This window comes from Chaetodon auriga, chromosome 10, assembly GCF_051107435.1.
Source record: "Chaetodon auriga isolate fChaAug3 chromosome 10, fChaAug3.hap1, whole genome shotgun sequence".
Classification (NCBI taxonomy): domain Eukaryota; kingdom Metazoa; phylum Chordata; class Actinopteri; order Chaetodontiformes; family Chaetodontidae; genus Chaetodon; species Chaetodon auriga.
Window position 1 is genome coordinate 18866138 of NC_135083.1, and position 14692 is coordinate 18880829.

Below are 14692 nucleotides of genomic sequence, written 5' to 3' on the forward strand. Positions count from 1 at the left end.
CATGTGCCTGCATAAGCTTGAACCAACCAATTTCAACCAATAACACCACGACATCCACCCATATCTTGAACTTTAAGTGGCACAGCTCATTAGTTAGCAAGTTAGCCACAGCACGGTACGTCGGCCTGTCTTCGGGTGTGAGCCACCGCAAACCTTTTTCCCTTTCCCCAAAATACTGTGGTTATGGGCCCCCGCTGACTATAACTTGTTTACTAGGAACGTGGTATCTGTGACAGCACCAGCTTATGCACATCAGCAACCACATGGAGCATACAACGAGCTTCGTCTCTCTCTCCCTGACAGATTCTGCCATCTCGTCAGCGTACACCTTTGGGACAGCATTAACTAACACTCCACCCCTCGAGGGATTGGTCTGCCTGCTCTTGTAACGCGGGTGATGAAGGTGTTGAAGAAGTAGTCCTCTGCGACTGAATGGAGACTAGCATACGACTAATTCTCTATGTTTGTTACGACACAACAACTTTTCAACATTCAAATCAAATTCCTCCCGGCGTCCAGCCTGCGTATCCTTCACTGGAAAATACTTCATGATACAGAAGCTAGATACTGTGAAAATGTCATTCCATCTGGACTTGAATCTTCATGATTATTCTACTGATTATTCTCACAAAACCCATGCATGGCAACTACAGACTACTCCTTGGTTGAAACTAACCAATAATTATTGTCATGAATATTTTAGAAAAGCTAGCATTGACTGCTGGCAGATGATGGGATGTGACCTTGGGTGTCTGGAGTCAAAGGCAAAATAATTACACGTATACAAATATCTCCTGTCTCATTGAGATGACTTCCTGCATCACACTGAACGTCGGCACTGGATGTAAAGTGTGTGCTGCAGGACTGCATGATCGCACTTTAAACCCTGTTACAGAGACACCCACCACCAAGAGCGCCTGACGATGAGGACCCAGATGTCTGACCTCTAAGTGGTTGAAAGAGAAAGAGAATGCCCCTTGAACAAATGATCTTGCTATGTTGTGTCTGTGAAAAAAATTTGTTCATCTACACTAACAGGTTTCATGACTGGGGGGCAAAGCAGAGCGACTGAAAAGGCTTTGTGAAAGGTCATAAATTCAGAGACATCAACAGGGGAAGTGAAAGCAGGTACACCAGCTCCTGGATGGTCTCATGTAGGTTTGAGGTGTTTTGAAGGTCACTGACGATACACGGCATGCCTGGTTGAGCCAGCGAGAGTACTACTAGTACTCAACCCGCTACCCTTTACAGCTCGACTGAACATTCACGATGGATTTCTACTCCAGTAAATGTTGCATTGTTCACTCACTTCCACCTCATTTTCAGGCATCAGACCCTGAAAGTTAATGGAGCACTTAAATAATAAAGAGACAAAGCACAGGAAAAAATTGGGTTTCTAAGTGAACAATTTAACTGTCGTCTGCTTTAGTGAGAACTATGAAAATGTTTTTTTTTTCCTCTCCAAATTCCTTTGTGAAAAAATATTTTAATGGTCATTGCTGCTTAAAATTGCTTCTTGTTATTTATCACAATTTAGTGACTTACTTGTCACTTAGTCACAATTTTCCACACGAGAGAGATGTGTTTTTTGCAATTTGCATCAAAGAGCTGTTGTTTTTTTTGTTTCCTTGCCTGCACCTTTGCTAGATTGGTGCAACAATTTCAACATGAGAGGCAGCTACAACGCCAACAATGACATCTCGAAGAGCAACAAATTGGGGATCCGTTTGTACTATGTGTGGTAAACACAAATTCTACCTCATTACTCACAGAGCCATGAAGCTCTGCATGTTGTAAATTTCCTCATCTGCTAATGGTTGCAACTGCTCGTGTGGAATACGTCTGCAGAGACCCAGCGTAGTGTCGTACACACACAACCATGTGCGCCAGCAGCAATCAAAAATGTCATGAGCTCCCTTTTCGAACCACAGCGATATTTGATTATTACTCCGTACATCCATCTCAACTCATATTCATGGCAAATACTCAGTACATATCTGACTAATTACTGTGCAAGTTTGTGATTTGGTGCTACATAAAACACGGTCATTATATTTGCTAAACCTTCAACAACAATGAAGTTGCACATGAACTTGAACACTCTTGATCTTGACCTTGACCCCGCTCTGACACGCGACTCTGTGGCCCTACAAACGACCTTTGACCTCTGTGCCATCATCCATCATCAACTCAAACCCTTGTGTGTGTTGTGAAAAGCCTTTGAATGGACCTGAATAGACCTCCCACTTCACCTTTATTGTCCTTCCATTCAGCCTTGATCTGTGCTCTCAATGGTACGTCGGGCCCCATCTGTGAATACCTTGGGCCACACTGCATGATAGACACTGAAAGGCATGAAATACATCAACACAGACATCAACAGTCTTTCTGAAAATGCCACCGTTGGCGTATAATGCCACTTGAGGCTCCTTCAATTAAAATTTTGGACAAGGAACTCAAATCTAATGTCTCTGGTGGCGCCAAGATGGCCCCTACGCCAGCTTTTTTGTGTTTGTCGGGTCACAGCGCCTGTCTTCAGTGACATATTGTACAGTCATCAAGATCGATGTCCGCATTCTTTGGAATAAAAGACAAATCAGAAATTTTAGTCAAATGTCAATTGTGGCGCCAAGATGACTCCACCTGGGCCTCGCCTGCCCTCAGAGATACTTCAATGTTCAACTGACTACAATTATTTAAAGTCAATCAAAACTTGTTCATGTCACTTGAGGCGCCGAGCACATTCTGGCTTTGTCTGTGGGTACTGGGCCATGTTTTCAGGAGTACACACAAGGAGTGCATATACACCAATGCAGACATAATGCAGATTTTAGCGAACCAAAACCACTCCACTGCTGGCCGTGTTAATGTAATGAGAAAGATCTTTTCATTCTCACAGTGTTTGGGTTAGTTGTTGATGAAAACACAGACACTGAGAGCCCAGAGTTAAATTTGAATCTATTCTCAAACTGTCACACTTGGTGTACTTCTGTCTGTAAAAAATGGCACCAAATCAAATAAACCATCTAAATGTATCAATGAGATTGTTTTACCTCAGCGTGTCTCACCCTTCAAAAAAATTACCTGAGTCTCAGACTGCAGCTTCTGTATTATGATCTTTTTTCTGTGCGGTGGCCTGGTGTGTTTGAGGTAAACAACATTCCAGTCCTTTTTCAGCCCCGGGAGGAGGGCATGAACCATTAGCTTCCAGAGGCCAGCCCATTCCTCCGCTGTCTGTCGGCCTGAGAGGAGAGAGCTGGCAGGCGGGCAGGATAGCTGGCTTCCTGGTTCATTGGCTGGATGGCTGGCTGTTACACTCTGGACAAAGATGCCAAAAAAGTGGGCATGGAGAAGCCTCAGAGGGGGTCAGAGAATAACAAATGACACAAAAAACAAGCGGCCATGTAATTTCAATGCAATTGTGTTTTTTTTTTTCCTCTCTTTTTGCTGTTTTGTCTGAAACTTACTGCTGCATATAAATAACAACATAAAGTTGTTTGTCTTCAGGAGGTAATGACTCGTGTTTTATGCATTTGAGCTCCACAAATCACTCGCAGAGGCAAAGATAGTCTAAAAGCTGTGCTTTGAAAGTCGCATTATCACTTGTATCAACATTCTAATGAAAAAGAATTACTGTATTAGGAGGACGTTTGGTTTCTTTCAGCTTTGTCACATGCAGCTCAGCCTGATAAATTGGATTTTTTAATCAAATGGTATAGGAAGTTTAAGATTTCAAGGTAATGTACTATTGAGAGGCAGAGGTGAGCAGGATTTTTAACCCTGTGCATCACAAATGGGAACATTTCATTCATGTGGCTCGTCTGATGATGACCCAGAAAGAGGTTAAAAAGCAGATTGTTGCAAACTCTTGATCTTAATCGTGATTAAAACCTTGATGATTGGGCATTGAGCTCCTCACTTATGCAGACAGCGTTGATATAAGCTGGAGGAATCCACTCAAAAACACCTAACTGGGTTAAAACACAGGTACAGCCAACCCTGCACTCATGTTATGGGGCCGTGATGTATTTTTAATACTCTAAATAACTTGGTGACAACATGCTGAAATATTTCCAAAATAACTACAAGAGCAGTCATTGAGGTTCTGCAACATTGCACCTGATGTAGAGGGGGAAATTTATTTTAGAAGAATCACAGAGACCGCTTTGCCCCTCGAACACACCCAACAGCCACACACTGCTGGACTCAGCCAGGTCTGGTGCAGCATCCTCTCTGGACTCAACAAGTTTTGGCTGCAGACACACATCGTTTCCCTCCATAATGTCTCCATGGTTAGATGTGTGGCGTTCCAGCCAGCCAGCTGGCACAGAGACACAAGTTACTGAGCAACATCCACAGAGCAGGACTTTGGAGCTAAGATGGCTGCCACGTAATAGTACAAAGGCCAAAGTCTGGGCACTTACACTGACTGGCTTGATGAGTGCCAGTCTGCACTCTGGCACCAAAGAGGACTGTTTGTAATTACAGAATTGTGGCTCATAGTGGACACCAGGCACCGTGGGCCCAGCAGTAAAGAGCAACAAAGCATTTGAACATTGCCAAAGTCCCAGACAACATTTGCCGCTTCTACACCAGGATGAAAATGACTCGTCTTCATGTCTGCAGCTTTTCTGTTTACTCGCCAACAAGTGGGTTCAAACAATCTGACACATTCCCTCTTCCTATCTGTCCAAACTGTTCATAAAGGGCTCCATTACTGCACTCGCTTTTCTTCCTGTCCTCCTTTTAAATACAGGCAGCACAAGTTGGCTACAGCCTGCAATTACTCACTAATACACACAGCAGGAACCAGATCAGTCCTGCATCATATTGGACCTACAGCAAATAACAACTATCTGACTTTGATAACCTGAAAGAGCACATTTTATGTATTTAATAGGGTTGTATAGTCCTGCTGTCGGGTGTAGAAGAGGCCTAGTTTCTGTGTAAAGTTGGGAAAAACTTCATCAACAGTATCGACAAGCATTATGTGTGAGACTTCCTGTATGTCTCCCGTTTCCATGGGGAGAGGAGTGTCATGAATTTGATGACTTGACAAACTAAGAAAAAAAGATGTGTTCCTGTAGTGGGACATTAACGAGTGGCAGAAAGTGATGAAAGTGTTCCATCTGTTCCACTGTAGATACTGATTTTTAGTTCAGTTGGATTTCACCGTTGACTGTTGTAGTATTACTGCAACACTGAATGGATGTGTCAAACATGTCTTCATTATATACCTGAAATAAATGTGTTTACATTCTTTTATTCACTGTGACAGGTGCAGGGAGGGGAAGCTTGCCCTGGAAAACATACAACTTTATTACTGAAAAGGAGAATACTATTGATGTTAGTCTATCAAAAAGCAGCATGTTAGGAAAGAGTGGTGATTCTGCATGAGCACTGCTGACAAAAAAGATCACATGACCAGCATATGACAAGTGACAGTGCACGCAGTATGTGTGGGAAAGTTGGCCCCTCAAAGTGATTTCTATGGCAGCTGCCAACAGATGCAGATCTGACCTGTGGAAGCTCAACCAAGACTGACCCGAGTAACATTTTGGGCGCTTTAAAAAAAAAAAAAAAAGACTGCTGTATTGTTCACAGATAAGTGGTTCCTGTATGACAACAGAGCAGGGCACTGTGGCCAAAACTGCAAATAACGGCAGAGGAAGGGAAACCAGCCAAACAGGCACTTTGGAGCTGAGCGCTGCTCAGGCTTCATGCTATTCACAGTGAGTGGAGCTTCAGGTTGTTTATTTCACTGTGGAGGAAACGACTCTGTGCTAAATATTACTACTGCTAAAAATAACATGACAGGGTGGCTACCTTTAAAGGAAACTCACCTATGTATTCTTCAGTGTAAATTAGTTAGAAAGACAGAGACGGCTAAACGGTCCATTGGTTCCCGTCTTGAATGTGTCACCCTGAGCGTGCATCAATATAAGAACACTTCAACAAATTACATTAAAGTGCTGCGAGCAAGCAGCATCTGTCAGAAAGTTGTGCCCTGTCTGGTTTCTGTCTGCTGCTGCTGAGCCTCTCCATGAAACACACAGATGGGGCATCGCTCGCCTCCGTCTTCAAGTGCCTGTTTCTTAAAAGCCGAACTGCCTCTTGAAAATCTCATGGATTGGGTGCTGTCTGAGCTGGTATTTCTCTCTTCAGTTTGTCTCTGCTTCCCTCTCTCTGAAACAGCGTTTGTGTGTTTGGTGTGAATAAATTTGTACATTGCAGACACCTCATCTCGTGTGTGTCTCAGATCTGTGGTGTTAACACAGGAAAGGCCGCAGTCAATTAACAGTTGTTGTAAACGGTTCGGATCAGGCTCCTGGACACCTTCCTTTGGAGGTTTTCCGATCATGTCCATCTGGAAGGAGACCCTGGGGTAGACCCAGAACTCAGAGGGATTATGGATCTCATCTGGCCTGGGAACGCCTCGGGACCCTCCAAGAGGAGCTGGAAAACGTTGCTGAGGGGAGAGAGATCTGGAATACCACGTTTAGCCTGCTGTCACCGCGGCCAGACCCTGGATAAGCGGAAGAAACTGAACGAATGGATGAATGGGTAGATGGATGGTTCCGATTTTCCCAGTGATACAAGTGGTATCTCCTCTTTGTGTGACGCCTCGTTGGCCTCATCTCGTGGCAATCACACCCACAGACGGTTCATTGTCTTTGGTCACAGCCAGTTTGAATCAGTTCACCTTATTACATTGATGTACTCAATTTGTTTAAGCCCAGTTACACAATTACTTGCCAGCCAGCCAGCGGTGCTTTCAAGGTGAAAATATTTTTCCAGTGGAGTGTTTTCTCCCAGTGGCACACACCATTGTGCAACAGCCTGTTTTCTCCCATTGAGCAGGAGCGAAAAAACCAATAGATCCTCTGTGAAACCCAGCAGAGCAATGATGTATGGAAACACTACAGTGTTCCAGCAGCAGCTGATGCACCACAATGCATTTTACACCATTACGACAATATTTGAACCTTAACTCTCAAACTACTCCAAGAAGTACGCGAAGATGAGGCACGCACAGTGTTTTGTTGATGTGCACCGATCAATACGTGGTTTTAATGGTATTGGTGGAGGTGATTAAATGCTCACATCACAGTCAGATAATGTTAAGGTGTTGCTTGTGTGAATGATAGAAGTTGCTGCCTTGACTGCCACATTTTCAACATGAATATATGCATGAAAGAGCCTGCAGGCTGATGCTTTATTTTGATGGTATTGCATATTTTTGATGAACACACTGATGGATATGAGTATTTTATGGATGCCGTTATGGGTCTCTTAGTCCACCACTTTCGTCCAGACAGAAATATGTTAGCAACTATTGGAAGGGATTGTCATGAAATTTTGACATTCATGGTCCTCAGAGGAAAAATCATACTGACTTTGATTATTTTGGCTGATATTTTTGGGTTTTAAGTAAAATCTTTTTACTGTTGGATGCACATTGACATTCATGTTTCCCTCAGAATGAATCCATTTGGTGATCCTTTGACCTTTCAACATCAGGTCAGAACTTTCATGCCTTTATGACCAAAATCTAATAACATTTGGATCAGCCACAGCTGTGCTAATTAGCACATGTTAACGTGCAAAGCTGGTGAACATGCTAAACATAATGGCTGCTCAGCACCACCATGTCATTGTGTCATGACGAGTGCCCCCTCTCGCATTTAGCTCAAATCACCTCTGTGCTAACACGCAGCCTCACAGAGCTGCTAGCTTGACTGTAGACTCTCCGTCTTGCTAAACATTGTTGCTCTACACAATAATGGCTGCCACCTGGCTGTTGTACCAAAGATCAGAGTGGAAACATGTCAGAAAACATATTTTGTTATTGCTAACAGCTACCGTGTATCTGTGACAGTCACTTTTCTTACTGTAGCAAATAAACTGAACCTTAACTCCAGCTCAAACTGCATTGTCCTCGCCTGCTTTAATGAATTAAATTGACTCTGTAAACAATCTAAAGTTGAAAAAAGCACTTCACATTCAGCGAGCATGCTCACTCCATTCAGTGTTAATCCTTTTGCATTTTTTTCCCCACTCTTTCTGTCCCCGTCTGTCTCTGTCTGTCACTTTCTCAATTTAATTTCTCAGCTTGAATCGCTGCACTGGCTCGACTGTTAACTCGACGAAACACTGCCAAAGTGGTTTACGAAATGTAGAATTTCTGCCAGCCTTTCTTTCTCTGCCTCTCTCGCCATTTCTCCTCTCCCTCCTGTTTACCCCCTGCCAGCTCCCTCCACCCTCCTCTCCACCCCCCGCCGTCCCGTCTTGAAGACAGCGTTGCGTTGCGGCTCTGTGCTCCTAAAGAGCTGAAACTGTCGGCCGGGGAAGCGGTGAAATGGAAAAATTTAATCGCATTAAGAGAAAAACCTTCTCTTTTCATTTGTAAATTCCTGGGACACGCTTTTTTTTTCTCTCTCTCCACCCTCTTTTTTCCCCTTTACACCTCTCTCTCTCTCTCTCTCTCTCTCTCTCTCTCTCTCTCTGTGTCCTTACCCCGACACGGCTGCTGAGCTCTGAAAACATCCGCCTAGGCCTCAACACACGCGCACACACACTCACACACACACACAGTACATGTAACAACACACAAACTCAACGCTCAACTCCTCACTTTACTTCAGCTCAGGATTTGACAAACTGGGATGGAGGCCTATTGGATGGGCGCGCGCGCACACACGCACACACACACACACACACACACACACACACACACACACACACACACACACACATTGTAATTCTTTTCCTTTTTCCGCTTAAATGAGACAGAGATCAAAGAGCGTTTCACTGACTCCACCTATGTTCCCTCCCTCCATCTTGCTTTCCCTCCTCCAAATCGGTCAATGTACCTCAACGTTTTTTCCCTCCTTCATCCTCCCTTCTCTTCCTCCTTCCTTCCTCTTTTTTCTGTCATTCTCTCTTGATTCTCCTTCCTCTCCTCCTTCTCCAACCCTACCTCTGTCCTTCCTCCATGTCAATTCTTTCCTCATTTTCTATTTCCTCTCATTTTTTCCTTCTTTTCTTTTGGTTCCTTCTTTCTTTTTGAGGAGCTGTGTTTCGGTTTCATGTCGTGTCCACATCCGCCTCCATTGTCATTCAGCTCCACAGCAGCTCTACCTCCATGACAGAGACACACACACAAACACACACACACACACACACACACACACACACACACACACAAACACACTGACACACACAGCCATGTTTCCATCACTTCAGAGGACATTGCAACCATAACCCCTACTTGTCCACCCCTAATGGGGACTTGCATTTTATCCCCCCACCCCTCAAAAGACACACACACACACGCGCGCACGCATGCATGGACAAGCCTGCACAGACAGATGCACAGACTATCTGTGGTTATTGACCTCTTTCCACTAAACACACACACACACACACACAAGAATACACACGCTGCTTCCATGGGGATGAGCCACCTGAAGAGCGCCGAGGATTAACAGACGAGTTCAAACAGTATCAAGAGCTTTTTCTCTCTTAACTCCTCTGAAGAAGCCCCCTGAGTGCACACACACACACACACACACACACACACTGAGATTGCATCTCAGGAGTTTGCTTCCAAAATAAGACGTAACAAAAGTCAGATGTGCTGTTACAAAATTATCTTGCCCACAGAAAATTAAACTCATCGTGGATTAAGAGTTTAAGGAATAAGCCTTCAAGCCATCACTTAAGGCTGCCATCAGTCATGTTTTTCTTCTTCTCCCAATTATGATCTGCGGCTTTAATTCAAGTCAAATTAAAAGGTAAGCGTCCTTTTCCCTTTGACTTTTTAATTCAAGGTTGGTTTGGCTTTGGTTTGAATGAAGGGTTTTAGCAGCAGCAGCACCCTCAAAGCAGAATATATTCAGCGAGTGTCTTCTTCTAAAGCAAAACATGTCGCCATCTGACTGCTGTCGGTACAGTTGTGAATTCTATTTTGTATCTTGATTTTTGCTAGTTTGAGATAACGACACACATGCTGCTGTTTCCCTCCTCCGCTTTCTCTCCTTTCTCGCTTTTTTTGTATGTCAGCTCTAAACTCTGCGGCTGGTGTCCCCGCTGAACTCGATGGTATCTATTGTGTGTAAAAAAGACCAGTTAGCTTCACATTCCTACTGGATACTGTCACACTAAAAAGCACAATAGAGGTGCTTTCACACTGCAAATCTTTCAGTTCAGAGCCGCAACGTCAGCCAAACTGTAATACCGCTCACCCTGGTGTGTGTGTGTGTGTGTGTGTGTGTGTGTGTGTGTGTGTGTCCCTGCTCTTTCACTTGCTCTCTCTGTCCCTCTCTGCCTCCCTCTCTGGCCATCAGAGGGAGCTCTCATGCAACCAGATCCCTCCAAATGATTCCTGTTATTTATACCAACTTGACGGTGGCAGAAACGGTTAGTTGCCATGTATGTCTTCACTGTCAGTTCTGCATAATGTACAGCATGTATTAAAGTATGTCCTGGTGAAAATGTTCAAGAGCAGGGGGCGCTGCCACTACAGTGGTGTATTAAAGATATGCATAAGAGAATTTTTGGCTGTTTCGGAAATTTACAAGAACAAAACTTTGATGTCAAGTGCAAGTGAATGCAGCAACAGATGACGCCCCCGTAGCCTCCTAGGAGCTGCCTAGAAACCATCACTGACACACAGCTTGTGCCAGTGATGGTTTCTAAACCTCATTTTGTGCTTGATAGACTGCTGATTCAGTGATTTAATTAATGACCATCATCAGTGTGAGGAAACACCCATCACTTGCTTCCCACTAATCTAATCAACACTGTGCCTCAGTGATACATTTAGAACTTCACTGTCAGTGTATCAATAAAAATGTATGAGGCTGACGGTACGATGACTGTTGTGGCTTTATGGAAAGTGTAGAGCCAACATCCACAATAGCTTAACCAAGAATGGAGGTCTAACAGCTGGATTCAAGCCTCCTGCCTTCCTGTAAGTGATCCAGTTTGGCTGATGTGTCTCCATATACTGGACTACTACTGGAAACGCCAAGTTGTTTAGATACTGAAAGCCAAATCTGTTGGGATTTCAAGAATTACTGCAACTACTCCAAATAACTTTGACAAGATCATAGAAAAGTTTCTCTCCTGATTTTATGAATGCCTACCCGACTGCTTACCATCTGCTGTGATGTCAATGACATTGGTGCTTGATCAGTAACATGCAGACGGTCAAACTGACTGAAAAGATGGGGAACTCAACCTGAGCCTGGCTTCCAGGGGTGTCCAAATGCCACATTGAAGGTCTTAGCAGGGTACCAGCCAAGCAGCACCAATTAGGGCATCTGTACAACCTGTGTTACTATCAAACAGTAAGAATTGAAACAGAAATCAAGATATGAGCCCAAATGCTGACATCATCCATCACCATCATCATCCAGCAACATGAGAATTGGTGCACAAGAGTGTAAATCCTCCCACCTCGTTGTCGGATGCATCCTTGCTCCTTATCTTTCTCTTCCCTCTTCCCTCTTTGTGCCCCATGTCTATCCAAACACACCAACTTTTAAGATCACCACCACCACCATCATCATCATCGTCCGCTAGCTGTCTCTGGGAAAACATGCTCTCAGAGCAAATCGGATGACCTGAAGGAATTGAATGCACATAATCTGACTGGCCTGCGTGTGTCTATGATCGTCCATGTGTGTTTAAGGGAGGGTATTGTTGGTGACCTTTGTATAATCTGTCTACTGTGAGTACTCCGTCTGCTCCACCTTGAAGAGGACAGAAAACCTCCTCACACCAGCTTAACACAGGTACAATATGCTGTACAAGCACCACCTCCGCCCGCAACACACTATGAAATCAGACCAAGAGGAATAAACACGCAGCTGAGCCAGAGGGACGTGAAAAAAAAAAAAAAAAAAAAAAAAAAAACGCAGCTGCAAAATAAAAGGCACTAAATAAATAGAATATGCAAAGATTTTCATCCATCCATACATACATGTGTTATGCTCAGAAACGTGCATACATACATACAAGTCCACACATACAGTGAGCACACTCACGTTGGTGGTTCAACCTCCCCAAAACCAGCCCACACTCATGTGAAAATATACAGTTTATGATATATCATGCAGTACAGCCACATGTGATTCTGAGATATTTCATGAGTGTTGTTGTTGTAAGGACTGACAGTGGGCAAAAGATCAGGCTGTAGTTTGGCTGGGCAGCTTCCAGATGTGTGAACATTTAGCAGGAAATTCATCTACTCATCTACTCTGGTTAATTAACATAGAAACACATGTAATAAACCAGGGGGACAAAGGTAAGTAAAGAGATAAATGCAATATATGTGGAGTGTAATGCAACATGTACAAAAACAGGGACGCCTACAGCGGAGACACACTGTGTACAGCGACTGGAGACCTGGAAAATACCAACGCTGACATAAAGATAAGCAGTACTCAGAGCCTACCACTTGGCATGTGGTGGATGCTTTCATCCAGAAGTCCCTGAGGTGTATGCATGCATGTATTTTTAGTGCAGGAGGCCTCAGTGGGAATAAAATAAAAGGTTGGAATATGTAAGATCCATAAATGTTAGCAAGATGCATTCACTGTGAGGAATGCACTGAACTCAACAAACACACACACACGTAAGCATTCAACAGTCGACACGCACAGGGAAACTATAAGTCATCTTTCCTCTATATGTAATATATATTTATAAAAACATATAAAGATTACATATGCCACATTTTAAATGGAATAACTCACTGCCATGGTCATGTTGATATGTATATATTGGTAGAAATATCACAGAGGACTGCTATCCTTTGCACTGCATTTGAAATAGTTTTAACTACATTTTAATTCAGGTGCTGCAATGTCAGATCGTATCGACATTTTTCAGCATTGCCTAACAGCAAAAACGATTTTGTGTTGAAAGTGATGCAGAATCTCTCACTGCATTGTTTAATTTTCTCCCTAATGGAGATTATCTATCGTTAAGAGCTACTAACTCTCACGGTAATGCAACTGAAGAAGACAAGAAGTAGAATGTGAGAGAGTGACATGAAGCCACTAAGATCTTTGTGATTGGATGCAGAATAACTAATAAATGCACAACACAAGAAGATACATGCAATGTCAAGAGAAACAGAAACTGTGACAGTTAACAGGGCGAAAATCTAAAGAAAAGACCAACAGGGAGAAGAGGGAGAACAAAGGGGAATTTATAGAAAAGGCATGAGACCACAGGTGCAATTCTTTAACCAGGTTATTAGCAATTGTGTGTGGTGACAGCTCTAATGGAAAAAATGACTGGCAATTTAGAAGGGAGAGATGGAATGTGAAAGGTATGGAGCCTAAATAAAGGACTGGATGGAAACATAAGAGGCAAAATGGAAAAAAAAAGACAAAAACAATGAAGGAAAAGATGATGCAGTGAGGAACAGAATACAGGCAGAAATGAGTGTGGCAGACAGAGAATATAATACAATATTTAATATAAATATGTGATTTGTTACACAAAAGCCAGACATGGTGGAGCTGCATATTTCTTTATTTCAGCTCATCTGTCTTCAACACAAATATGAAATATGTAAGACAGGCCCAGTCCTCCATAAACACTGCAACATGCACCATCCTGAGTAAACATCAACATAACAACGAGTGAAATAATGACATTACAGATGTGGTAGTAGTTTAGCTTTTGTCGGCAACACAGTACTTCTGCTAAAATATTTTTCTCAACATAAAACATTCAAAACTTGAGTGACATCTTGTCATAAATTAGAGGGGACTGAATTCTCTGTATTTGTGAGGAAGGCTAGAAAATAAGAACACAGATTAGAGGATGAATACATTCAGATAAACTAAACGCTGCTACAACAGCTTTAAGTTAATGTTTCGATTTCAGACTGCTTTGATTTCTACTGAAAATCCCACAATGGACAACTGTAATGCAGCACGTAGGATAGATGCGTAAATAACCAACGTGTAGATCTACACCCGCCAGCAAGGAGGACAAAACGACTGCCGCTGATCCATCAGGAGGTATCACAAACGCCAGACAAAATGTTGAGAAACTCAGCAGAAGAAAACATGAATGAACGCTTGTTTCCATCCCCGACCGTGACGTGATTAATAGGAGTGGGTTCATCTAGATAAACAGTAGGTGGTGCCGATTGTCCAGTCGGTGCTGTTAAAGCATTGCAGAAGAAGATGATGTCATTAATGCTCGCCAGCGTCAAAAACATGATGGAAATCTGACTTTTCTGTTCGTTTCATGCATTAATGTGAGGAAAGTCAAAGTCTGTGCTGCACACAAACGTGATGATGAAGTTATGTACTTTATGTACCTCATTATTTACTTGCTATCGTACTTTGTTGCATTTTGCTTTCACACCAACCTTTCCACCTCAGCCGAGCTAAAACCTTTTCATGTTATTTCAATGCACTGCGCTTCCACTGTTTGTTTTTTTAATGCAGAAACTGAAAATGTGCAGAAACCCGGCTAATGAGGATGGAAACCCAGTTCATGTGTGTGTGTCAGCACCCACTAGTGTAAACTACTGAGTGTGTATTTTGGAGGGAGCGGTGAATGAGCTGCATGTGGCTCTGTATTCACGCAGCCACACCTCCTCTAGAGCTAAAGCCCGCCCACATACTCCGTGTCAGTCAGGAATAAAAACTTGAGAAGC